The following is a 5,652-nucleotide window of genomic DNA, read 5'->3' as shown; positions in this document are numbered from 1 at the left end:
CCACCGCCAACTCTTGAGCTACTCTTTTACCAACGAATAGTGGGATTGACCGTCACTTATAACGCCCCCACGGCTGAAAGGGCGAGCATGTTTGGTGTGACGGGGATTCGAACCCGCGACCCTCAGATTACGAGTCGAGCGCCCTAACCACCTGGCCATGCCGGGCCAATTCTTATGGCATTAACCTTGATTCTAGAATCAGTAACCTTTGACCTTTAATATATTTTCTGTTGGTTAAACTTAAGATAAAATCAACTTTTGTTTTTTATTTGCTGCCTTTATCTACCTGTTTAACTGATATTACACTTGTTATATCCAGTGACATATCTATAACATTTTGCTGTCTACTTTTACAATCATCTTCATTTTACCTATTATATATAATTATTGTTTGAATTTTCTAAAAAATATTTTATATTTTTTACATTGTCTTCGTTTGACCGATTTACAAGTTTATCTGTAATTTTATAGAATTGGTAAGTTGTTCAATTATTTATAATTTTTTCTCTATTTTTTTAAATTGATTTTTCTACCTCATAACTAGTAAAGTAGTTAACTCTCACATAACTAACAAGTGACTTTGGCCCACATCTGGTCAACCATGCTAACTTCCTGATTTTCAACTTATGTCCACACTTTACACCTAATTTTATTATTCGTCCTCGCCCCTGAAGAATAAGACAGCTTACTCTGTCGAAAGTGTTAGGACTTTATTGGGTTTTTTTTAACGTAAGTTATTAAAAGCACAATTTTCGACCAACAATGATAACGTAGGTGTATAAATAAAACATGATTATTTTCCATTTTGAAGAGTAATTATCTGATACTTTTAGTATTGTAAAGTATTAACGACTGTATTCTGCGACATTAGAATGATCTTAACGATCATATATCTGCTATTTTTTGAATATGTATTTCAAACATTTCTAAATTGGCAATCTAATGATGTTTATTTAATTATCTTCAATAAGCTTATGGGAGTTAAATATAGATGAAGGTATATGAATGTATATTTCTATAATCAGTTGTACAAAGTTTCACATATAAAATGTTATAAAGTTTCGATGAATAAGAAGCTGTATTGAAAACTAAACCTTTGTTCATGAAAAAAAATAAAGCACAAAGCAGGTAACCTATAACTGAAAAGCAATTTCCGTGATTTTGCTAGTTATATTTGGGTGTATGATGTTTTTTAATAAAATTTCCGAAGTACAGGTCTTGAAGACGACTTTGTATACCCTCAACGATATTGTCACAGGTTATGTCAACATTAACTCATTCCATACCTCCAACATTTATTTTCTTATACCCCCCCCCCCAGCTCTGAATTACTTGCTGTCAATGAACTTCTGTGTCACCTAGTATACACGGTGAGCTATATTTGTAGTATTATTTCGTGATCGTTTATTCTAGAGGATAGCTACCTAGTGGTAGATTCCACATACATCTCTCTACAGAAAAGGACATTAAAACGTGTGTACAATAAATGATAGCTTACCTTTGAGATTACTTTCGTAATTTTAAACCTAAGTAACCTTTGTGGCTCAGAGTTAATAATTCTAAAAATCTGGACACAGTACAAAGAGCTCATTGTACAGCTTTCCATGAAAAGAAAAGAACACTGAAAGAAAAAAGTATCTATATATAAATCACAAAATCTGTGTGTTTGTCTGTTTGTCCGTTATCTAAATACTCGTAGGTCACTGGGCCAATTTCCACCAAACTTTGTGGGATTATGGTTTGGAACAAGGAGCATGTTAGTGGGTGATTCACAACCCCATTTACTCTTATTATTGCTGTTATTGAACATTTATAATCTTTGACGTAAGTTTAAGTTAACTATATTCATACACCAAAAGCAAAAAAAAAAAAACTATCAAATTTTCTATAAAACAACATTCACACAGTGTGGTGAGAAGGCACACAAAGGTCTTATATATCTCAGCGAGTGCACTAGTACTCTCTATGGATGAATAGAATGAAAAAATGACCATCATTATTGCACTACTACATAAACTCAGCTGAAGTTTCTACTCCAACAGCAACTATAAGGCTGATTTGAAAAGCCGTTTCTCGAGTTAAAACCACTTCCTACTTTGAACCGTGACCAATGGCGGTCAATTAATTAATCACGTGAAACACTGTGGAAGGACATTTAGAGCTGGGTGTTAAAAGCGGTAACAGAAAGCACCCCTAACGCCACTATTTTTGCCGCTACCTCTTCCCACAAAGTCACCCTAACCATCGCACAGTGTATACCATGTTTTAACTATACATGCATATTGAGTTCTTAAAACTTATACAAAACCTTTGATGGGGTGGTAATGAATACTGTAATAATATGTTATGTTATAAATAATTTGTGTTAAAGTTAGGATTTTTGTGTTATTTATCATAGCATCCACCTACACATTTTTGTTAAAGTTCATAACCCGGACAAAGGACGAGTATCTCAGCTTGTATAATATACTCATATCTATTTTGTTCTAAGTAGTGATTTTAAAATACATCTGACTTGTACTTGTGGGTATACCTTGAATAGGAGTTTAGCTAACTTTTTTCTTTTTTTTTGCCTGTGTGAGGTGCTCTAATTAGTATTAATTAGGTTATAAAATAAGGTTATAAAATCAAAAGATGCTACGCCACTATGTAGCCTATAAAAGTTCAGGCGGTCATACTATGCCCATTAGTAGCAGTGGTGTGTATCTAGATATGACTCCCAGGCTTGAAATACGACATGAAAATCGTGTAGCAATCAAGGTTTTGTTTGGTCTAAGATTCTCTATGCAAACAATTGAGGCAAGACTTCGTGGTGTTTTTATGAGCTATATGCAAGATTCTGAAAAGGTTACGTGAAACTTGCACAGTTAATAACATAAGTGGTCGAGATAGAAACCCAAATCCTCCAAAGTGGTGTAAAGTATTTCTGGATATGCTCTTTCTGGGTTATACGTCGGTCGAGAACTGATCTTTCCAACGACCGTACTGTACATTCAAGTGTGAATGTTATCTCGAGAAAAGAAGAAACTATTAGCTGGAAGTGATTTCAATGGGCATTTAGCTGCTCAAAAACTGTTACTGATAAGATGTAACCGAAATAAATGTTGAAGTGGGCAACGGAACACAAACAGTCAAATGAGTAAGGCTAGAAATATGTGCTATTTAGAGATTAATCCAAGATATAATCGAGTGGCAACAATCGACAATAGTTTGTTCGACAGCAGAGAGAAGAATGACGTCATATTCAATGTGAAATATCTACAGTGTGTGAGGGTGAGGGATCAGTACAAAGTTTTGGCTGTATTCAGTCCAGCTAACGGTGTCAGTGATCTACACAAAACAGATGGCCCTCTGACTACTGAAGGAAGTCAGCTAGTCAACAACACCAACCGCCAACTCTTGGACTACTCTTTTACCAACGAATACTGGGATTGACCGTCACTTTATAACGCCCCCACAGCTGAAAGGGCGAGCATGTTCGATCGTCTTAACCACCAGGCCATACGAGCAAATCCAAAGCCTGAAAACACAGAGACAATCTGCCCCCTCTCCCATCAATAAAGATATGTAATGAAATTATTTTGCAATGTTTTATATCTTGCATACTTAAAGTATATAAGAAAGGTATGTAAATAAAATAATTCAAACATATCAAAAAGAAAAGTCATACCATATTTTCAGTCGCAAAAGTACTTTAATGTAATTATGTAATTAAATATTGTTGTGTTTATCAATTGTATGTGATATCTTATATATGCAATATCTTTTTCACAGCCACTTGAACAATTTAAGTTGCGTATGATGAATATGTATTATAAGATCAATGTGAAGATAAAATTCTCTCGTAAGTTGTTATGATGTCTTGAAAAAATAAAACCATCTTACTATCATTTACGTCTATAAATTGTTGCTGCATCTTAAATTAAAGGAAGAATTACAATGAGATAAAGATATTCCTGTCTTATGATCGATAGTACTAGAAATTTCGATTTTCTTTTACTAACTACATATGTGGAGTTATAACTCTAAAAACCAAATTTGATACTCGTGGTGAGCACAGCACAGATAGCCTATTGTGTAGTTTTTCGCTTAACTACAAACAAACAGACAAATAGATACAATAAAAAAAGAAAAATGTCGATATTGGGACTCGTTATAATAGAAACCAATTTTTTATTGATTAACTTACTAGCGATAAGGTACGTTAAAACACCGGAATTAATAACAAGTGAAAGCTACTGTTTGTTGATATTCGCGCACAGCTACTCGAGGGCTATCTACGCTAGCCGTCTCTCATTATGAAGTGATAGACTAGATCAGTGGTTCCAAACCTCGTGTGGCCCTCGCCCCCCCCCCTAAGGAAACTCTCGCACCCCTCCCCTAAAAAGTGTGTATTAGACATTTCCTCTTAGCGCCATTTGGGGGAAGACGGACCTCGTATAGGCCTCTTTTGCGCACCCCCTTGACCCTCATTTTCGACCCCTGGACTAGATGGAAAGCAGTAAGTTAAAAACCATCCATCGTCAACTCCAATAGTGTTATGCTATCGTTACTCTTATAACGCACATGCGGCCCCAAAATGTGAAGTGTGATCATTTGTTTCTTTTCTTTTTCTTTATTGGCAGTAACGGGAGCAAAAATGGATCCACAGTCTGGCACGCTAACCATTAGACCGTGCTAAGATAGAAGTGAAAGTAAATAAGCAAAAGTTGAACTCTTGAAGAGCTGCTTTGGACGTGTTGTCTTAAATTCTATGGGCCTCTTCGAGCGCATTATCTGAAATTTTCTGGATCTTTACGTAGGTATTAGGGACAAATTAGATCTCAAAGCACACCCAAAATTGGTTGTTTTAAGCGCAAAAATACACAATGGACTGTATGTACTGTGTCTACAGCGGGGAAATCCAATTTTAATAGTATAAGCCCTCAAAATTATCACTGAACCATCGTGGTGAAGCCGAAACAGACAAAAGTTATGATTTCAATGTATATTGTGATCTACGGTGAGATCACCCGCAATGTAAATGTTGTTTTGGCATAATCTTCGATATTGATAAGAGCCACGTGCTTATTGAATATTATTTACATTAAATATTGCCACATAAAGAAATAGAATTCCCTATTTCTTCTTTTTTTTATATTGCTTGTGTAATTTGTATATTACTTCTCAATGCAAAAAATCACGAGCGAAACGCAGCTCTTCAACTAATACAGACCGATCGACGACAGCAAAACGTGCGTGAATCTGAAGAAACACGTCAGAATAATGACGTGATTCTGCACGTTTCCACTGTCAATATAAATGTAAATAGACAAGGCACCATAACTTATCTGGCTTCACAGAAACTAAAACTTATGTCCCAACCATCTAAAGCAGATACTATTCTTTCACGGTTGTCTTCTAAGCTCTAATTTTTAAAACTGCCAGTGATCTGATGCGCTGTGTTAAGGCTTTTACCTTTCCTGACTTATTTTTATTTTTTGAAAAGTAAAAGACACTTCTGATAAGTAAGACCGGTATCCAAATAAATAAATAATAAACTTTTGAGCGAAAAGCTAATGGAGATTGATAAGCATTATTTCAGCAGTGACAGACTGATCTTCTAAACAGTAATTCATAAGTATCCAGCTCATCTTGGCACGTAAGTATTAA

The sequence above is a fragment of the Limulus polyphemus genome, unplaced genomic scaffold (genome assembly GCF_000517525.1).
Source record: "Limulus polyphemus unplaced genomic scaffold, Limulus_polyphemus-2.1.2 Scaffold113, whole genome shotgun sequence".
In the NCBI taxonomy this organism is placed as follows: Eukaryota; Metazoa; Arthropoda; class Merostomata; order Xiphosura; family Limulidae; genus Limulus; species Limulus polyphemus.
The sequence above is the reverse complement of the archived record's forward strand: the minus strand, read 5'-3'. Positions refer to the sequence as shown.